The sequence below is a fragment of the Balaenoptera borealis genome (genome assembly GCF_965194805.1).
Source record: "Balaenoptera borealis genome assembly, chromosome: 19".
Lineage (NCBI taxonomy): Eukaryota > Metazoa > Chordata > Mammalia > Artiodactyla > Balaenopteridae > Balaenoptera > Balaenoptera borealis.
This window is the reverse complement of record NC_138878.1, coordinates 2067674-2090046: the sequence shown is the minus strand read 5'-3', so window position 1 is coordinate 2090046 and position 22373 is coordinate 2067674. Positions and strand designations below refer to the sequence as shown.

At 49.7% G+C, this 22373-nt stretch overlaps 1 protein-coding gene and 1 long non-coding RNA gene across 2 annotated transcripts in view; one reads left to right on the top strand and one right to left on the bottom strand.

The window, feature by feature from the left end:
* JPH3 (junctophilin 3) overlaps positions 1–22373 on the top strand; it is a 156557-nt gene that overhangs the window by 10896 nt on the left and 123288 nt on the right. The gene's annotated exons all lie outside the window — the stretch shown is intronic.
* Positions 10347–20728, bottom strand: LOC309617089. The gene is made up of 3 exons (XR_014237751.1): positions 19177–20728; positions 16509–18816; positions 10347–16184 (listed from the first exon to the last, which is right to left on the bottom strand). It is a non-coding gene; the product is annotated as an uncharacterized lncRNA (long non-coding RNA).

Sequence of the window (22373 nt, the reverse complement as noted above, 5' to 3'; positions counted from 1 at the left end):
AAACATCGGTCTGAGCTCAGGCTGGGTTCTGGCCACGGGACCGTCACGTCACCTCTCTGAGCCTCTGCTTTCCTCATCTGGACGATGGGACAATCCTGCCCGCACCCCCCACCCCCAGTTGTTGCCATGGACATGCAGACCAGTGATGCCCAGTACCAGCAACACCAGCCTCTGCTGACCCTGTCCTGCTCCCCAGGGCTGCGCTGGTCTCCCTGGGTTCCTGGCTACCAGGTTCCCCAGCAGCCGTTTCGTTTGTTTGGAACAAGTTCCTGGGGTCTCCTGGAGAAAAGATTCTCGGCCGAGTTCCAGAAAACAAACACGCTGTCCCCGCTTGGAGGTCTCCCAGCTGCTCCCTTGGCCCCCCAGCTGAGAAAAAGTGGTGTTGGGAATGTTCATCTCTTGAGGAAGCGGAAGAGCACCTTTTAGCAGAACAAGCAGAAACCACAGGAGGGGTGCAGGGGGGCTTGCCCAAGCGTCCTAGCGTGGCACTCTGGGAATATCCGTTTCCTTTGTTCTACCTCGGCCAACAATGCCTCCAAGAGAGGCTGTTAGCGGGGCTGGAGACACTGGCTTTCTTGGCTCAATCATGGTCGTTCCATGTCACAAAACTCACTGATGTCTCAGACCAAAGAGACTGGTCCTCAACTCCAGCTTTCAGCCTTTAGGCAATGTGAGGGGCCCTCTCTGTGGTCGACGTCTCGGCATCCCTTCCCGTCCTTAGGTGCCCTCTTGCGTGAAGAAGCAGGGCTCTTGGCAAGGTTCGTGCTGATCACATAATGGTTAAGGGCCTCAGTTCTGGAATCACATCGACCAGGGTTTGAATCCTGGCTCCACCACTGAAGAGCTGTGTGGCCTTGGGAAAATTACTCCATCCTGCTGAGCCTCAGTTTTCTAATCTGCAAAATGGCAATAACAAGCATTCTCACCACAATGGGTGGTTCCGAGACCTGAATGTGGTCATCGTGATAAAGCGTTCAGTATAGGTAAGTGCAGACACGTGGAAAGGAGGTCACAAGGGGCAGCTAGTGTTATTTCAGTTGTCTGATTATAAAATCGGAAAGTGGCAAAACACAAAAAGTGTCAAAGAAGAAAACCAAAAGCACTCGTGACCCCATGCTCTGGAAGCAAACACTGCTGGCCTGTGGTTAGGTTGCCGTTCAGTCTATTTTCTTTCTTTTTTTTTTTCATTGAAATATAGTTGATTTCCAGTCTATTTTCTATGCATGTGTATTTCATAGACTCAGCTCACTGTGGAATGAGTACAGCTTACATACATATATACAGGCTAACTTTTCTTAATTCCAGGCATGATGTTTCTTAACCCACTTTTTTTAAACTTAAAAATATATCGAGAACATTTTCTCCAAATCATTACATTTTACCATATTGCATATTTTCCCACACTTTGATGTTTCTGAAATAAAGATGTGTTTTAGAATCAATGTCAAAAGAAACATGCCAGCTATTTCTTCTCTTTCTCTTTTTCCCCTGAAAAGGGGGTTATGAAATGGGTGTTACACGTATGGAATGATGGTATCTCAGACTCAAAATAACGGCGCTTTCAGAAAAACACTTCTTAAAAACCATATAGTATTCTTGGGTGCCTTTGCCATAATTAACGTAACCCACTTCTAATTTTGGACATTTCAGCTCCTTCCTTTTTTTTTTTTTTCTTTTTAACTATCATCAACAACGCTGCCAAAGAAAACGTATGGCAGGAAGTACAGTCTGGTGGGTCGCTGACCCAGTGGGACGAGGTGGGTGGAGAGGTCAAGGGCACAGCCACCCTGTGGTGACCTTGTAGGGAGGAAGGTGGGAGATAAGTAACGGCCCCCTTCTCCTTCCTTCCTCCCTCCAATCTCATGCCAGGGCTCCCTGCTGGCGAGGAAGGGGGGCACAGTTCTTCAGGTCAGCCCCCCGGGCACCGTGGGGAGGCGCCCCAGATGTGCAGACATGATGCCCAGCGCACATCTGCCCTGGTGAATCGAGGCACCGGCTTTAGGCTGGGAGCTTACCGCACGGGCTTTCCCTTCCCGTGGAACAGAAGGTGCAAACCGAGCGCGGCCCCCGCCAGCGCCAGGCACAGACTGGGGAGCCCACATGCTCCGAGGCAAGAGCGGAGATGCTTTCTCCTTTTCTGGAGTTCTGGCTCATGCCTGCGTCTTGGGTAGGATGCTATTCTTAAGCGCCTGGCTCTGTGGATTTGTACATGGGAAGGGAGGAGAGGGGATTGACACCGTGCAGGGGTGGGCAAGGGGGCGCTGCCTGTGTGCTGTGCTAACAATGGGGCTGGGGTTGGCGGGCTGTCACACCCACTGCCGACATTAATCACATCCTGCCTTGCCTTCCCCAGCAGCTCTGACACAGGAGGCCACACCCCGCTTCTGGAAAGCTCTGCTCAGACTCTAAGGGTGCTTCTTGGCCACGCTTCCCCTGTTGGGTCCCTCCCCCCCGCCCCCACGGATCCTGCTGCTGGCTCTGGAGGCTGGGTGGGCCCTGGGCCACCACGAGAAGCTGATAAAGCACTTTGTGCCGCAGGCTCTTTGACGGGAGGACGCCTGTCCCCTTTGGAATGTCGGCGGTTGTGTGGGGCGGGCTCACAGGCAGGGTGTGAGGCCCAGCCTGGTCACTTGCAGCCAGGGTTTTGGGGTTGCAAGCAACAGAAGTGGTTGGGGGAGGGGGTTACTGGAAGGAGGTGAGCTAGTTTACAGAACAGAGAGGAAAGATGGACAGCAGATTACAGGAGAGAGAGGAGAGGCACAGCACCAGGGATGTGGGAGAGGCACGGTTAACAAGCAGCCTGGGGGCAGGGGGCACTCAATTTGCTCCATTTTACAATCGGGAAGTCAGAGGGGAGGGGACTTGCCCAGGGTCATGTGGCTCATTGGAGGCACAGCCAGCCCTGAGCTCAGACCCCTGACATGGTGCGGTGGGACCAGCACAGGTCCCCAAAGAAATCCAAAGCCAGCAGGTCCTTCCGGCAAAGGGAGTGCTTATTCCAGGGCTGCCTGCCCTCCTGGATCCTGACCCCTGGGCGTTGCTTATTTGGGATTGGCGGGCAGGCTGTGCCCCAGGCAGAGGGAGGGGGGCTCAGGCAGGACCGGGGTGTGACTCATTTCTGCCTACCCAGCCAAGCTCCAAATGGGGAGGCTGGCCAGCAGGAGCCGGTGCGCAGCCACTAACCAGCTGCCAGCATCCTGCTCAGGGTGGCCTCAGTCTGCAGAGGCCACAGAAGCACGGCCTTGGCAAGATTCCAGGCCCTGCCTCTCCGACCACCAGCAAGCCCACCCCGTCGGCGTCCGCTGCCATGACGAGTCCCGCCTTTCGGGCTCCGGACACACCAGACATCTCACCCATCCCTACCCCCTCCCCACCCATTATCATCTCAACCGGAAGGCCACCGCCCCCCACCCCATGCCCTGCACCGTGTTCCTCCCAGCCCACTAACTTGGCGTGTGAAAGAATTCGGGGTCTGCAGTCAGAATACCACGCTGCCATCACAACTTCCTGGTGTGGATCTTGAGCAAGTTGCCTAGCTTGTCTCCACGTCAGTTTCCTCCTTCGTAACATGAAGATAAGACCTCCCCTGCAAGGTTACTGTAAAGATGAGGGGTAGGGTGTGCAAACGCCGAAGTCTGGCACACAATAGATCCTAGAGATGATGGCTGTTATTCTCATTCCAAGGCCCGGCATCTCCCTCTGGGACCCAGGCTGGAGGAATGTTCCAGGCCGCAGGGTCGCTCTCCCTTGTGCTGCCTCTCACCTTGATCTGGGTCGTTTTTGTAGCACTTCCCAAATGCTACCCTGTACTGTCCTCGTGGCAGAAGGGAACATTCTGGCTGCTTAAAACCAAGCCACACAAAAAACTCACTGTCATCAGTTCTTGCCTTCAAAAGTGGCAAATCATACTGGGGATGCTGGCCTCGGGATTCTGGTTAGCCGAGAGCAGAGGAAAACGTGTCATTCCAGAGCCCCAGCTAGTGCTTCGTGCTGCTAACTGCTGGAGTCCTGGCTTACCCGAGCATCTTAGTGACCTTGTGTTACTCAGGACTCTTTTCGCTGCGAATGACAGACATTCAACCCAAATCTCTAAAGTAAAAATAATATTTATTGGTTCACTAAGTGGAGAACAGAATCTATAGGTGTGCCTAGCTTCGGGTACAGCTGTATCCAGGGGCTCAAATGGTGTCTTTCCTTCTCTTTGTTCTGCTTTCTTCTGTGTGTTGGCCTCATTTTGTAGATACCCTCATTTGTTTGACAAAGGGTGATGGTAACTCTAGGTTTCTGTGTCAGGTTGTATATTCCAAATTTGGCCACATCTACATGTGTCCCATCCCACATGCTCTTCTAAAATGTAATGTCGACATACTCCCAACAAAAGGGAGGGTTTGGGCTTTCCTGGTGGCGCAGTGGTTAAGAATCCGCCTGCCAATGCAGAGGGCACGGGTTCGAATCCTGGTCCGGGAAGATCCCACATGCCGCGGAGCAACTAAGCCCATGCGCGACAACTACTAAGCCTGCGTTCTAGAGCCCGCGAGCCACAACTACTGAGCCTGCACTCTGGAGGCCGTGCTCTGCAACAAGGGAAGCCACCACAATGAGAAGCCCGTGCACCACAACGAAGAGTAGCCCCCACTCACCACAACTAGAGAAAGCCCGCGTGGAGCAACGAAGACCCAACTCAGCCAAAAATAAATAAATAAAATTTTTTAAAAAGATAGGGAGGGTTTATATTCTTTCCTCTTGACCTTGAATGCCCTTTGGAACCGCCTCAACAAATAGAAAATTGTAGAAATGATGTTAGGTAGCTTCCAAGGCTAGGTCTTAAAAGGCATACAGCTGCTGCCTGGCCTGTTCTCTTTCTGGACACTTGGAAGCCAGCAACCATGCTATAAGGAAGCCCAAGCTGGCCTGTGCAGAGAGACGGCCCACATGAAGAGGAACAGAGGCCCTTTGCTGACAGCCAGCATCAACCTCCAGCTTTGGGGTCTTCCAGCTGAGGCCCCAGACAGTGTAGAGCAGAAAGGTTATCTACACCGTGCCCTTGTCTTGGCCTGGCCCACAGAATCTGTAAGCATAGTATATGTCTGTTTTCTGTCCCTAGGTTTTGGGGTAATTTGTTATACAGCCTTAGCAACTGCGATAGATTTCGTGATCCCTACAGCTGAAAATGTTTGTTGAGGAGATAGATCTTCATTCTCCCATCATCCACATCATCAGTTCTTAGTAAAGATGCAGATCAGTTTAGCATGGGTGAGTCTTATCTCTAAACCACTTCTTGTGGCCAAAGGGATGGAAAACTCTGGCTGGTTAGGCTGGACCATGAGTCATGGTCTGGCCTGGTGAGGAGTGGGGACAGAGATAGCCAAGCTGGTCAGGACCCCAGCAAGGAAAATGGGGATGGAGCTGTTAGATGAAGGAGGAACCATTCTAGCCTGTAAAGGCAGGTCCAAGCTGACTTGTGAATTGCTCTACCAATCAAGAAAATGTTTGATTTGTTAAGGCAGAGGTGATGGGGAGTTGGGAAAAGGAACCCAGAAAAATAGCGTTCATGTTGTTTTTCCTGCCATGCATGGGTAGGATTTGGAGAAAACAGGAGAATGTCAAGATATGCAGGCAACTAATGCCTGAGTTACCCTTGTCTGTGTGAGGAACTAATATTCTGTGCCCAGCATTGCATTGGGTGTTTTATATGCATTCTCACTGAATGAGCTTGTACTCTTGGAGGGGAGGAACTGAGCCTCCAGGGCAGTATCTGGCATGTAATAGTGTGTTTTAATTAGGATTACATCTTGGCTACTGTAACAAAGGCCAAAATAACAGTGGTTTAAAGGAAATAGGAGTTTCTTTTTTTCTCTCACAATTGCCCAAGATTAAGCAAATAAGGCCCATGTGGCAATTCTAGCTGCTCTTATAAATATAAGATCTTGGTGTTCTGCCAACCCCAATATGTGACTTCCATCTTCAGATCTAAGATGGCTGCTCCAGCTCCTGCCAGCACATCTGCATTCCAGCCAGGGCAACAAGGGAAGAGAAGACGCAGGGTGCCGCTTCCTCCTTGTAAGGACTGGCCCAGAAGTGTTAGCCCTCTCTTCTGCTTACATCCCATTGGCCAGAACTTAGTCACATGGCCACATCTAGCTGCAAGGGTTGCTGGGAAATGTAGTTTCTAGCCGGCAACCATGTGCCCACTGAAACTCAAGGGTTGTATTGCTAAAGAAAGAAAGGGGAGAATGGGTATTGGGTGATAACCAGCAGTCTTGGCCTAAAACACTCGAAGCGGTATTCCTAATGAGAGAGGCAGTGTGTACACTGATTAAGAGCTTAGGCCCCAAGCAAGCTTCCAGAGGATTTTATCTCGGTTCTACCCTTTAATAGCGAAGTGATGTTAGCCTCAATTTTCTTACCCATAAAATAGGGATGATGATAAAACTATATTTCATTGATTCTAAGATGCACACGTTGGGATATGTTTACAAGTAATGACAGTTTTTATCGTTCTTTTTTTTTTCTTTTTTTGTTTTGGCTGCACTGCACAGCTTGCAGGATCTTAGTTCCCTGACCAGGGTTGGAACCCCTGCCCCCTGCAGTGGAAGTGTGGAGTCCTAACCACTGGACTGCCAGGGAATTCCCATTTTTTTTCATTCTTAATAGCGTATAACATAATGGTCTATCTTACAACTAGTAGTGTCTAATATTCAATGAAATATAATTGTTTTGAGGATAAAATATGGAATATACATATTTATTAATAGAATTATAAATAGAATATATAGAATGTTTACACTGATGTTTTCCACTTGAATAGTTCCAGGATCATAGTAAGAACTCAATAAATGCCAGGGTCTTCAGAAGGTAGAAGGAAGTGGCTCATTCTGCAGGGGCTAAAATAATACCCAGGGCTCAGAGAGTATAAACCACCCAGCTGTCGTCAAGACAGGAGACAGGCAGGTCCTTCACCCCACGCACCACTGATTTTAAAATCAATTTTGCAACTGATGGCTGCATGGTGGGGATGGGGGTTATGTGGGAAGGGGTGGGGACCAGCTCACTTACTGTCTTAGCTTAAGATGCTATAACAAAATACCATGAACTGGGGGGGTGGGGGGGGGCTTGTAGACAGCAGAAATGTATTTCTCACGGCTCTGGAGGCTGGAGTCCGAGATCAGGGTGCAGCGTGGTCGGGTTCTGGTGAGAGCCCTCTTCCGGGTCGTGGGCTGCCAACTTCTCATTGTATCCTCACGCGTCAGAGAGCAGAGCCCGGGCAGCCAGCTCCCTAGAAGGACCCTGATCCCATTCACGGGGGCCCCACCCCGAGCCCTCCACTAATCCTAATCGCCTCCCAAAGGCTCCACCTCCTAATACCATCATATCAGGGGTAGAGTTTCAACATACGAATTTTGGGCAGGACACAAACATTCAGTCCCTAACACTTACCTTCTCAGTTTTTCCTTCATAAGCCCTGGGGCTGCCATAACAAACTGCCACAAACTGGAGGGCTTAAGAGAATAGAAATGTATTCTCTCACCGTTCCAGAAGCCAGAAGTCTGAAATCAAGGTGTGGGCAGGGGCGTGCTCCCTCGGGAGGCTCGAGAGGCGGGTCCTTCCTGCCTCTTCCGGTGGTACATCACTCCAGCCTCTGCCTCCGTTGTCACGTGGCCTTCCCCTCTGTGTCTCTCTGGATCCTGTCCTTTCTTTACAAGAAGAGGGCCCACCCTAATGCTAGATGACCTCCTCATAACCTACCTGTATACCTGCGAAGACCCTGTTCTTTACACGTCAGGGCGTGTTCTGAGGTTTGGGGGGGATGTGACTTTGCGGGGCACACTGTTCAATGCAGAACATCCCTCACTGCAGTCTGTTCCCTCTCTGGCTTTGCGTGGTTCTGCTCTTTTTTTTTTTGCCGTTTTTCACTCCCTGGCACATCTGCCAGTTCCATGCAGCATCCCTGATTCCGACCGTTTTGGACATTCTGTTCCACACAGATGGGGAAGGCAGTGCCCCAACCGTTCCGCTAGCTGCCGTTAAAATATAATAAGTTCGAGAAGATGAGGGAAGATAAGCCTGGGAGAAATAATTAACAGGAAGGAATGTCACATGACGTGACCTCACTCAAGCACATCAAAATTTGTTACCATAGACTTCCTCAGCGCTCCACTTATTTTCTCCCCTTCAGTAAAACGTTCTAGGTAAGCACTGAACTTGTCAGAACACAAAGAGATGGCATAAGGAAGATTTTTCGTTTGGGGTGTCGACTTTTCTCTTTTTTTTGAGGTGGAAAGGAAATAAACAAGGCAAGTGTCATGTTACAAGCCAGGTGGTTTTTCTACCAGGGTCAGAAGGCAGCCTCTTAAGAGTCCACAGGCCCAGCTTGTTGAAATCAGCCGCTGGCTGCCCTTGGCCACCGTGGTGCAATGATGCTTTTGGGATTATTTTAAAGGCACTGTGCACTTGGTTTCATTAGGATTATGGAAAAAGTTTTCGGAGGTCAGGTTTAATTATTTAAAATCTGGAAGGGATCTGCAGAAATGATTTAGCTCAGTGGTTCCCAGACCTCTATCAGCCCTAATTAACACCTTTTAAAGAAGATAACAGATATTTTGTAACGCTCCTTTTCTTATTCCGAAATGAAATTCGTAGAAATTGTAACCTACCTACACACCAATTGCAAAAAAAAAAAAAAAAAAAAAAAAAAAATTAATATAATGCCCTAACTGCAACATAAAGGAAAAGTCATTTAAAATAAAACAATGTGGATTTCAAAAGGTAAACGTTCAGGTCTGAGCATCCTGGATGACACAGTGAAGTGGTAGACGCTTGGCCCAGAGAGGGAATCACAGTGACACAGGTGCATCTTATGGAGGCTCAGACACCGTGAAGCCATCGCTGCTGGTGATGGGATTTTCCAAAATGGTGAACAACTTTCAGTCAAGCTCTGAACAGAGGAAATGACCATCTGCCCTTGACCACATGATATTATAGTTGCCTTCCCAGAGCTTTCAATGTATATTCCAGCTCTGCTAAAGACACATAAACAGAAAACAGCTGGTTCTAGACCCATAAATTACAAGAGGACTTTTCATTTACATGAAGGTCTGGTGGGACATCGCAAAGTGGAGGGATTGGAGGAATTCTTCATTTTGGGGGACTGTGCCACTCGTTGAATGCCTGCGAATTTTCAGAACACCCCCTAGGGGGCAGCACTGTCCCTGTTGAGGACCCCAGATTTTCAGGGCCCCTCCATTTTTAAGGTAAACAGAATGAGGCTGAGAGATGCAAGGGGCCTGTGTGTGTCACACAGCTGTGCAGCCACAGAACTGAGCACTGAGGCGGGGAGGTTGATGCACAGCACGGGGACCCTGTTGCCTTAGCGCAGGGCTGCCTGCCCTCCCAGCCCCAGCTCTCACCTGCTGAGGGAGGGTGGGGACTGGAAGACAGAAGCTTCTAGGCTAAGTAGCCCTACGAGCTGCAGAGTCACCTGACCTTGCATCCTGGAGGGAGGAAAAGGAAGCCTCCAGTGACCTGGACCTCACTTGACAGCGGAGGGTTTAGAGCACATGCTTTGGGGTCAGATGGACCTGCATCCAAGTCCTGGCTCTGCCGTCAACTGACTGTGTGCTCTCGGCCAGTTGCTTAATTGCTCTCTGAGCCTTAGTTTTCTCATCTGTAAATATAGGGTTAGTAATACGACCCCATTATCAGGTGGTTGAGAGTACTTAATAAGAAAGATGCATATAAAATGCTCACTTAGCACAGTACATGGTGACCTGAAAAGTCCTGCTCAACGATGATGAGACATTTATACGAAGGCCTCAGCCTGGGGGAGAGGAGAGCAAAGAAAATCCCTTTTCAATTAATTCTCCACTTTTTTTGTTGTTGTTGTTGTTTTGTTTTACAATTCAGTGCTTTGTAGGATATTCACAGAGTTAGGCAACCCTCATCACTACCTAGTTCCAGAACATTTTTATCAGCCCCAAAAAGAAGCCCCTACCCGTTAGCGATCACTCCCCGTTCCCTCCTCCCTTCAGGCCCTGGCAACCCTGTCACTGGAGATTTGCCCATTCTGGACATTCACATAAGTGGAATTATATAATGCGGTCCTCTGTGAGTAACTTCTTTCGCTTAGCATGATGTTTTCGAGGCTCATCTATACCGTAGCATGTAGCAGGACTTCATTCCTTTCGATGGAGAAATAATATTCCACTGTTTGGATGGACCGCAGTTTACTTATTCATTTTTCCATTGATGGACATTTGGTTTTTTCCCACTTTTTGGCGTTATGAGTAATGCTCCACTTTTAGGGCACCAGCCAGCCCCTGGCACATCGTAGGTGCAGAATGAGGGCACCAGCCAGCCGCTGACACATCGTAGGTGCGGAATGAGAGCTAATGGAATCTATTCTGCATCTGGGCCTTGTTTTGAATGAAAGGACATGAACAAGACAGGCTGGATTTGGCTTCTGATTCCACATAAGTCACTGTGTGCCTTAGCCTCTCTGAATTTCAGTTTCCTCACTATGCAAGTGGATGGTCATGAGGAATCAGGATAGTGTTTGTACATCAACCCTCTCTCCATCATCCCAGCTAGCCTGTGTAATGCCTTTATTTTAAATTAATTAATTAATTTAGCTGCATTGGGTCTTTGTTGCGGTGCGCGAGCTTCTCATTGCGGTAGCTTCTCTTGTTGCAGAGAATGGGCTCTAGGCACGTGGGCTTCAGTAGTTGTGGCATGCGGGCTCAGTAGTTGTGGCTCGTGGGCTCTAGAGTGCAGGCTCAGTAGTTGTGGCGCACAGGCTTAGTTGCTCCGCGGCATGTGGGATCTTCCCGGACCAAGGCTCAAACCCGTGTCCCCTGCATTGGCAGGTGGATTCTTAACCACTGAGGCACAAAGGAAGTCCCTTGATGCCTTAATTAACAGGATTTAGTGGGTTCTGGTCTGGGCTGCGTGGGAGCTGGCTTGTGCTGGCTCGTGAGAGCCTGCCTTGCGAGTCTCCTCCCAGCTCTGTAGTCAATGATGTCATGTTGATAGCTTGAAATCAACCAAAATGGGAGTATTTACACCCTGGAAATCAAACCTTCAAATCAGGGCTTCCCCCAACCTGAGAGCCTGCTATTAACATTAACAAGCACACCACAGGTTCTAGTACTTTCTGTCAAGCTGGCCTGGGTGGCAACAGGCCAGAGAGATCAGGAGGGAGTCAGATGGGACAATCAGGGCTTAAACCCTAAGGTGCTGGAGCTGACGTGGTTTTCTGCACTCCATCCCTGCCCACTCCTGCAGGGCTGCCACCCACTACAGAGGGTGAGAACTGCACATCCTCACCGCCCCAGAATTTCCCTGGAGCCCAGCACAGCCAACAGCACCTGGGGGAAGGTCTGTTGGGTGTGTGAGGTGTACTTCTGGGAAAGCTTTCCTCCCCAGTAAAAAGGAATGCAAAACTTAATCCAAAAATGAAGACCTAAATAGACATTTCTCCAGAGAAGATATACAGATGGCCAACAGGCACATGAAAAGATGCTCAACATTGCTAATTATTAGAGAAAAACAAAACTGCAATGAGGTATCACCTCACACTGGTCAGAATGGCCATCATCAAAAAGTCTACAAATAATAAATGCTGGAGAGGGTGTGGAGAAAAGGGAACCCTCATACACTGTTGGTGGGAATGTAAACTGGTGTAGCGACTATGGAGAACAGTATGAAGATTCCTTAAAAAACTAAAAATAGAGTTATCATATGATCCTGCAATTCCACTCCTGGGCATATATCCAGAGAAAACTCTACTTCAGAGAGACACATGCACCCCAATGTTCATTGCAGCACTATTTACAGTAGCCAAGACTTGGAAGCAACCTAAATGTCCATCAACAAATGAATGGATAAAGAAGATGTGGTATAAATACACACACACACACACAATGGAATACTACTCAGTCATAAGAAATGAAATAATGCCATTTGCAGCAACATGGATGGACCTAGAGATTATCATACTAAGTAAGTCAGAGAAAGACAAATATTATATGCTATCACTTATGTGTGGAATCTAAAAAAAATTACAAATCAACTTATTTACAAAACTGAAGCAGACTCAAAGACATAGAAAACAAACTTATGGTTGCCAAAGGAGAAAGGAGAAGAGAGGGATAAATTAGGAGTTTGGGATTAACAGATACACACTACTGTATAAATAAAACAGATAAACAACAAGGATTTACTGTATAGCACAGAGAACTATATTCAGTATCTTGTAATAACCTATAATGGAAAAGAATCTGAAGCTGTACACCTGAAACTAACACAGTATTGTAACTCAACTATAGTTAAATTTTTTTTTTAAAAGTGATGCAAAGTATGAGATGTCCCTATTCCTGGGAGCTTTCATGTCCACACACGGGTGCCTGGAACTACAGCAGTGATCATGTAAAAAGCAGGCCAATGTGCTGAGGATGGGAGGAGCAGGAAGAGAGAGTCTGGGTCCCCAGTGACATCATTGTGCCGCTGGACCAGCCCTGGAACTGCCTGCCTTTGGACTGCTCACAAGCATTGGTAAAAATACTTTGCTGTTTAAGCCATTTTTGGTCACATATTCTACTACCTGCAGCCCAAACAGTACTGATACAGATGCCAACATAGGAGAAGGCTGGAATTTCAGAGATGAGGGCAAATTCAGAGTGATCTGCCTAAGATTTAAAAGGTAGAAACCTCGGGGTAGCAGGTAAGGATTTTTCCAATTCAAGGAGTGGCAGAGAAACAGGAAAATTCTTAGGAAAAAATGTAATTGACTAAAACTGGTCCCCAAAGAAATAGAAAGTCTGAACAGTTCTACAACCAATAATGAAATTGAACAGTTATTTAAAATCTTCCCACAAAGAAAACACCAGTCCCAGTGAGTTTTACGGAAGAGTGCTACCAAATATTTAAAGTCTCTCATTCTAGTCTCACAAAACTCTTCCAAGAAATACAAAAAAAAGAAATAGTTCCAGACTCATTCTGTAGGGCCAGTATAATCTTGATGTGAAACCTGACGAGAGTAGTGTGAGAACAGAAAGTTATAGGTCAAAATCACCCATAAAAATAGACCCTAAAATCTTACACATAATATTAGCAAACCCAATCTTCAATATATAAAAAAATAATGTATCATGACAAATGTAAATTTATGCCAGGAATACAGGAGTGATATAACATTAGAGAATCTATAAATGTCATTCATCACATTAACAGGTCAAAGGAGAAAAACCGTTCCATCATTCACACAGATGCAGAAAGAGAAATGGCTAACTCAGCATCCTTTTATTATAAGAAGTCTTGAAAGATTAAGAACAAAATTAAGGGCTTCCCTGGTGGTGCAGTGGTTAGGAATCCGCCTGCCAGTGCAGGGGACATGGGTTCGAGCCCTGGTCCTGGAAGATCTCACATTCTGCGGAGCAGCTAGGCCCGTGTGCCACAGCTACTGAAGCCCACGCGCCTAGAGCCCATGCTCCGCAACAGGAGAAGCCACCACAATGAGAAGCCCGCGCACCGCAACGACGAGTAGCCCCCACTCGCCGCAACTAGAGAAAGCCCGCGCACAGCAACGAAGACCCAAAGCAGCGAAAAATTAAATAAATTTTTTAAAAAAGAACAAAATTAAATTTTCTTAATATCTTAAGCCTATCTACCAAAATGCTACAGTACATATAATTTCTTTTTAATTTTTATTTATTTATTTATTTACTTATGGCTGTGTTGGGTCTTCGTTTCTGTGTGAGGGCTTTCTCTAGTTGCGGCAAGTGGGGGCCAGTCTTCATCGCGGTGCGCAGGCCTCTCATTATAGCGGCCTCTCTTGTTGCGGAGCACAGGCTCCAGACACGCAGGCTCAGTAATTGTGGCTCACGGGCCTAGTTGCTCCGCGGCATGTGGGATCTTCCCAGACCAGGGCTCGAACCCGTGTCCCCTGCATTGGCAGGCAGATTCTCAAGCACTGTGCCACCAGGGAAGCCCCATATAATTCTTAATGGTGCACAAAATAGTTTTTTTTTTTTTTTACATTTTTTAAAAATTTATTTTTGGCTTTGTTGGGTCTTTATTGCTGCGCGCGGGCTTTCTCTAGTTCTGGCGAGCGGGGGCTACTCTTCGTTGCGGTGCGTGGGCTTCTCATTGTTGCAGAGCATGGGCCCTAGGCACGCGGGCTTCAGTAGTTGTGGCTCACAGGCTCAGTAGTTGTGACTCTTGGGCTCTAGAACACAGGCTCAGTAGTTGGGGTGCATGGGCTTAGTTGCTCCGCGGCATGTGGGATCTTCCTGGACCAGGGCTCGAACCTGTGTCCCCTGCATTGGCAGGCGGATTCTTAATCACTGCACCACCAGGGAAGCCCAAAATAGTGTCTTTAAAATCAGGAACAAGGCAAGGATGGGTGTCTCTTTGCTTCTGTTTAACATTGTATTGGAGGAGCTACCAGCATAGGAAAATAGGAAAAGTAATATTTATCAGGGCTGGAAGGGAAGGAACAAAACTATCATTGCCTCTCAGATAATATGACTACACTTTTCTGAAAAACTAGAATCTACAGAAAAAATTATTAGGAATGAAAAAAGAGTTTAGCAAGGTAATGTCCAGTCATTGAAAATTAAGATCTAAGAGCCCAGGGTACAAACAGAGCAACAGGGCGCATGACAGGTGAGAGGCACAGGGTTCCATCTGCACGAGCTGAGCCCATCACAGAGCCGCTGGTCCCCAGGAGAGGTTCTGCCCAAGGACAGAGCTGGTTCAGGAATGTGGGTGGGTCGGAGCCCAGGCGTAGCTCTGTGGTTCCAGCTGGTTGGAGGGAAGGCATGGGAGGGTGGGGAGCAGGGCTGTTCCGCGGTCGGTGCCAACTGTGAGTGCAGCTGGCGTGGCTCTTCTCTGCTCCGCGTGGCCTCATCCTCGGTGGACAGGTTGGGCATCTTGGCGGCCTCCAGGGGGTGAGAGTGGGCACGGCAGGGTCTCTCGGGACCGAGATCAGAAGTCACACAGCATCACCACTGCATCTCAGCTCGCCAACCATATCATCTCCTTCGATAATTTACCCCCCAAATCCGCAGTTTTTTCCTCTGTACCGTTTCCTACTGCTGTTGTCACGAATCACCACAAACTTGGTGACTTGAAACAGCACAAGTGTATCATCTGAGGTCAGAAGTCTAAAATGGTCTGCAGGCTGCATTCCTTCGGGAGGCTCTAGAAGCAAACCCGTCCTCTTGCTTTTTCCAGCCTCTAGAGGTGCCGCATCCCTGGCTCGCAGCTTCTCCTCTGTCTTCAAGGCCAGGGGCCCGGCATCTTCTCTCCTCTCTGACCTCCTGCCTCCCTCCCATAAGGACACTGCCATTGCACGTAGGGCCCACTTGGATACTCCAGGGTAATCTCCTCCTCTCAGCATCCTTAACTTAATCACATCTGCAAAGTTTCTTCTGCCAAGTAAGGTAAATACAGCTTCTGAGGATTAGGACACGGAGATCATTGGGGGCTGTTGTCCTCTCTGCCAGACTCTCACCCTTTCTTTCTAATCTGGTAGATTCCAGACTTTTTCAAACATATTCCAATACAAGTTAAAAAAAAAAAAAAAAAAAAAAGAGCATGGCCTAACATACGTAATGAAAGGCCTGGGCTTTGCAGCCAAACACCTGGATTCAAGCCCTGGTCCCACCTCCTGGCCGTGCTGCCTTGTCCAGACTCCTTAACTTCCCCACACCTCCACCTCCTCACCTGCATGAGACGGGTGGTAGTTTCCTGTGGGGGCCTCAACAGACGGGCACAGACTCGGTGGTTTAAACCACAGACATTGTCTTAACGTTCTGGAAGCCAGAGGCCCAAGGTCAAGGTTCTAGTGATTCGGTGTCTGGAGAAGACTCTCCTTCCGGCTTGCAGACGGCTGCCTTCTCTCTGTGTCCTCACATGGAGGGGAGAGAGGCCAGCTAATCCTATGGGATCTCACTAATCCAGTGGGACCAGGGCCCCACCCTTAGGACCTCATTTCCTCTTTATTACTTCCTTGTTCCAAATGCAGCCATGCTTGGGGTCAGGACATCAGCTTGTGAATCTGGTGGGGGAGACACAATTCAGTCCATAGCAGGAGGTAACGGTACCTTGCAGAGCTGTGAGGAGTAAATGAATGAATACCCGTAAGGAGCTTGGAGCAGGGCTGTGGCACACAGGCAGTATGAGGGCTAGCTATTATTAGTATTATTTTAAAGAATTTTTTTTTAAGGCATTGTTTACTTTGTTTATTTATTTATTTTTGGCTGTGTTGGGTCTTCGTTTCTCTGCGAGGGCTTTCTCTAGTTGTGGCAAGCGGGGGCCACTCTTCATCGCGGTGCGCGGGCCTCTCACCATCGCGGCCCCTCCCGTTGCGGGGCACAGGCTCCAGACGCGCAGGCTCAGTAATTGTGGCTCACGGGCCTAGTTGCTCCGTGGCATGTGGGATCTTCCCAGACCAGGGCTCGAACCCGTGTGCCCTGCATTGGCAAGCAGATTCTCAACCACTGCGCCACCAGGGAAGCCCTAGTATTATTTTTAAATCAAAGGTCAAGTTAAGTGCTTCCTTTTTATTTATTTACTTTTAAATATTTATTTTCTTTTTTTTTTTTTTGGCTGCGGCGGGTCTTAGTTGAGGCATGCAGGATCTCTCATTGTGGCGCTCGGGCTTCTCTCTAGTTGTGGTGTGCGGGGTTTTCTCTCTCTAGTTGTAGCACACAGGCTCCAGAGCGCGTGGGCTCTGTAGTTTGCAGCACACGGACTCTCTCATTGAGGCGCACGGGCTCAGTAGTTGCGACGTGCGGGCTTGCCCCTCGGCACGTGGGATGTTAGTTCCCTGACCAGGGATCGAACCCGCGTCCCCTGCATTGGAAGGTGGATTCTTTACCACTGGGCCAACAGGGAAGTCCCAGCTAGGTATTATTATGATTATGTATAAAGCCTGCATCTGTACTCTGCTGCCGCCATTTAATGCACATCATCAAACACCAAAGAGAAATTTTAAAAGGATGAGGTGAACTGAAGTTGAAATGATAATAGTTTCTTCCCATACTTTTAACAGAACTTCTTTCATATATATGCGTTGGGGTGCCCAGTGTCTGCATTTTCCAAACATGATCTTGGTGTTTGAGAAACTGCTCAAGTCAACTGTGGGGAAACACTGAAGACCTGCTTACATCCCTCCTCACACAGGCTCCCAAGTCAAGGTCACCCCACCTGCTGAGCCTGACACCATAGCTGATGACATCGAGTTCTTATATTCAGGAGGTCAAAGTCACCACACCAACACCCACACTCCCCAGCCCGCAGTTCCCGTCTTCTTCCCTTGAGACGAAAAACCATTTTTTTTGCTTGAGACTCTATGTCACTCGCAGGCCACCACTCTGTTTAAGGGGGGACGCCCTTTGACCTTCACCACCGGCGCCAGCCTCCCCCCACCATTAGCACAGCGACCCTCTGCAGATACGAGTCTTGAGGCCCAATTGCACGAGATCTGGATTCATTTGGAAATGTGAGAAACTTATTTCCCAGCTCCTTCTCATGCATTTTCCCCCTTTTCTCAGTTGCCCACGAGGCAGACAGCAGCTGGGCTGAGGGTCAGTGAAGCTTCCCCCTGGGGGCTGCTTCTCGGAGAATTTGAAACCCCTGCCTTCCTTTGGGTCGGGAAAACAAATTCACGGGTTTCCCAGGAGTTGGTGCAGCATTGGAGCAAAACACTCCGGAATCTGGTTTGCATTTCCATTGCCTCTGCTGGGTCCCTGCGTCCTCTGACCTTGGCAGCGCTAGGATTAGAAGAAGAGAAGGTTCCAGCCTCCGTTCCTGGCTCTCTCCCTTCCTCCTGCCTTGTTTCCTCGTTCTCCCTTCCTTTTCCTCCATTTATCTGGTTTTTTTGGCTGCGCTGGGTCTCCATTGCGGCGCGCAGGCTCTCTACTCTCTAGTTGTGACATGTGGGCTCCACGGCATGAGTCCACTCATCTGTTTTTAACTAAAAAATTAACGTATGCAGATGATGAAACCAAACCCAAACCCTACAGAAAAGTGTGCAATGAAAGTAAGTCTCCCTCCAGCCTGCCTCTTCAGGGCGCCAGACCAGCCTTCACAGAGCTAAGCAAAGTCATCTGGTTCTTGTGTATGTTTTCAGAAATAGTCTCTATCCACATCCGTGCACGCATAGATATGTGTATGTATATGTATCCCATGTACATGTATACACACGTGTACGTGCGTGTTTGCGGTGCATCGTGCATTTCTTACAGAAGCAGGAGCATCTATACATCTTGCTCTTTGTCATCAGTTTATCTTAGAGACTGTTGTGCATCGGCTCAGACAACCCAGCACTTCTTTTTGTCTGACTGTGTGCTCGTTGTTGGTGTGTGGGTGCCAAGCCATATGCATCCGGCCACCCTCCCGGCAGACATCAGTCCCCGTCTTTGCTATAGTAAACACAGCCGCATGAACGTGGCTCCTCGCACGCCTATGCAATATGCCTCGGCACACACAAGCCAGGCGTTGGTCAGAAAGAACCCCTAGAGGCAGGACGGCTGCACGGAGGGACCCGCCCTGTCAGTGCTGAGAACTGTCGTTTCACTGCCTTCCAAAGGGGCTGCCCCACTCCCATGCCCGCCCACCATGTGTCAGAGCAATGCCCAGCCCTTCTCCCGACACCTTGCAGCGCGCCACGTGCCAGGGGCCCTGCGGGCCTCCCACCAGAGAACTCACCCTCGTCAGAGAGCAACGGCGTCCATCGGCTTGATTTTCAAATGACTTCACCACAGATCACCTCCTTCACTCTTGGATTGGGAATGTGAGCCTTCCCTGGAAACACTGATATTAAAAAACACAGAAAGCTATCCTTAGGACACGGACAGAATCGCTGCCTGCACCAGGGGAGCCAGATAGACTGGGATCCGGATCCTCAGACCCCAGCCCTTCCGTCCTGCCAGAGCTCACCCAGCAAGACCAAGACGTGAAATAGGCACCGTCCTCACCAGCACAGAAACAGCCCCTCCGCACCCTCCTCGGTCTCCGAGTCCCCAGAAGGGACTTGCAGCCCACCTGCCCGCCCAGCCCCGGCCCAGCGTAGCCAGCTCGGGTGCACGCAGGTCAGATTCACAGAGATGGAACACTCCCAGCTCCGTTCTCTGAAGCAGAAATGGCTGCAGGATCGAAGGAGACCGCCCTTACCACTGGACAGAGTCAGGTTTAAGACGGACCTTGCTTCCCCGAGGGCCACGCTTCCGGTGGACAGTGGCCTGGCCTGCTGGTCACCACGAACCACCCTGCGGAGTCCACCCGTTCCCACCCCAACGACTGATCTAGACATTATTTATAGACCCGAACTCCATGGAAACCATTGTGTCTGCTGTTGCTGTGGCAACGGGATGAGGAGCGGGCGCCAGGCGAAGGCGGCTGACGTCTACCCCGCAGCCCGGCTCGCAGGTGTCATCAGGGGTCACCCGGGAATGAGAGGAGGTTTTCCGTCGCACGTCCCATGGGGGCTGGCTCGTGTCCCGGAAGCAGCACCACCTGGCTGCCTGTTGGGTTTCATCAGACGTCTTGAGGAAACCACCCAGAACGACGTCCGCAAGCCTGGCTGAGCTGCGGTCAGGCCAGGAGCGTCTCAAGACCCTGGCTCCTCACCCCAGGCCAGCTGCGTCAGGCTCCCTGGAGGGCGGGGCCCAGGAATTGTGTTTAATTTTCTGGATTGGTGGAATCGGCAGTCTAAACATGCAGAGGGCTTGTGACTTCCTGCACCCTGAGTATCTGCTTTCATTACTTTCATGTATTTCCTTCTTTTTTTAAAATTTTTAAATATTTATTTATTTTTTGCCGCGTTGGGTCTTAGTTGTGGCCTACGGGATGTCTCGTTGTGGTGCGCGGGCTTCTCTCTAGTCGTGGCGCACAGGCTTAGTTGCCCCGCAGCATGTTGGATTTTAGTTCCCTGACCAGGGATCGAACCGGCATCCCCTGCACAGCAAGATGGATTCTTAACCACTGGACCGCCAACGAAGTCCCCATGTATTTCCTTCTCGATGGAGGTGCAAGCATGTATATAATACACGTTCTTATCCTTCCCCCTTCAAAAAACAAGGATACCGCATCTACTGTTAACAGTCTGTTCTTTTTTTTTTTCCACTCTAAATGCATGTACTTTTTTTTAATTGAAGTATAGTTGATGTACAGTATTGTGTTAGTTTCAGATGTATCGCGCAGTGATTCAGTTATACATATATTCCACATGCATAGCATAATATATATATTCCCTTTTAGATTCTTTTCCCTTATAGGTTATTACAAAATACTGAGTAGAGTTCCCTGTGCTACACAGTAGGTCCTTGTTGGTTATGTGTTTTATCTATAGTGGTGTGTCTATCTAACAGTCGATTCTAAAGGTGTCCCCGGAGCAGTAGCTGCTTCTCCCTCCTTTTTCCAACCACAGCTGTGCCGTTTCCTTTGTGTGGATGACTGAGGAATCGTTTACCCAGATCTGTCTCCTGGGACAGGTCGCCCAGAAGCAGAACCTAGCATGACGATTTGTTTTGAAGTGACAGTTAGGGGGTGAGGGAATCTGGGCATGAGGGACGGAGGCCACGCGAGGATGTCTAGGGAGCAGGTTTTCACACTCCTGCCCAAGCCCACCGTCTCGGTGAAGGGCTGCCTGGAGTGATACAAATCGCAGGCGTCTCGCTCATGCGGGCAGGTGACCTGCAAGAGCCAAGGCAGTTGTCCTGACATAGCGCAGGTGCCAGCTGCTGGAGGTGTGGACGCACCCGCACTCTGGGTACACGGAGACGGTACCGAGGGCTCCAGAGATCCCTGGCGGATCCTGACGGTATCCGCCCCGCTGCTGAAACCGAAGCTGCTTCCGTTGTCTGTGGTTCAGACTGGCGACTTCTCAGCAGCTGGAAAGCAAGATGCAAAGGCACTTACCTAGTTTAGGGACCATAAATGACCAAGTCATCATCCGTTTATGGAGCGCCCCCGTGAACAAGACAGTGTGAGGGGCCCTGGAGGCCTGGCCCCCAGCGGCAGCATCGGACCTGTGGGCCCAGTTTCCATCGGTGGAGTGGCCCTGCGTTCTCACGGCAGATTCTCAGGAAAAGGCTGCCTGCTGCACCGCCCAGCCTTGCTGTATGCCGAGCCCCGCTGCCAAAATCACTCTGGTCCTCAGGTCATCTTGTTTATCTGTTTATGGAGTCAGCGTAAAATACGTTCATTGGTAATTACTTGGTAATTGATTCTGACATTTGATACTAAAGTCCAAGGCCTGGGAGATAAGCAGAAAATCCTTGTAAGTGCTGGCAGAGATCACATTACCCGAGGTCTCTTAACAGCCTCGTAATCACTTGCTGCCGCTTCCCACCTAGGCCTGCCTCGTGTGGTCCGTAAATCACCCTGCACGTGGAGGCTGGAGCTCAGGAAGGGGCCGTGTGGTCCTGCGGAAGCCACGTGTTTCGCGGACCAGAGGCGTTTCTGTAAGAAGTTCCTCATAAGGATTTCCGACTCTTCCTTGGCCACCCATTTGTACTGCGTTCCCAATCCCGTGTGGATCTCGCCTTTGGCAGGAAGGGACCCTCATTGTCTTCTCCCGAGCGAGTCATCAAGCCCACACAGGAGGTGGGACCTGAGCCAGTCCGTGGGGTGTCTGTGCAAATCAGAAGAAAGGTACCCCTATCTGGACTAAGTTTAAAAAGGCATGGCCTTCTGGGTGGAGGAAGTTTAAAGGGCGCCCTGTGATTATAGGGGCTCAATCCCTTTGGGCTGCCCGTGCATCCGCGCAGCCTGGCGTATTAATTAAGGTATCGATTGCAGTGCCCTAGCAAAGAAAACCAGAATAGCAGAGCCGGAAGTGTTTCTGTCTCTTTCACGTCAAGGTCAAGCTGACTTGGTACAGGCACCTTCTCACCTGTGGCTCCCCTGTCCCGTGGTGCTGCCTTTCTCCGGGTACACGTCGGGTCCCCCGGTGGAGATCTGCAGGAGGAGGGTCCCGGCGGTGCTGCCTGGCCAAGGGAGACCCTCACTGTGATGCAGCCTCCACAGGCCTCACCCCACGGGGAGCTCCGAGGCTGGGTGGCCCTTCAGGGGTGTCCTAAGCAAAGCGAGGGGCTGGGCCTTTGTGTCCCCACTTGGACCAGAGTGGGTATGGCTCCAGGCAAGGCAGCTGTCTTCAGCTGAGGGTATTTCTGGAAAGGCTGTGTCCCAGAAGAGCGGGTACGAGCTCTCCAGTCCAGAAGGGTGGCCCGGCTGGTGGACACACAGTCAATCAGGCACACAGTGCGTACCTAGTGGGCTCACGTGGGCTGCGTTCCAGCCGGCAGGGAGGGAGGGAGGGAGGGAGGGAAGGTGGGCCCTGGTCTTCAAGGACATGGTTCAGAAGCTTC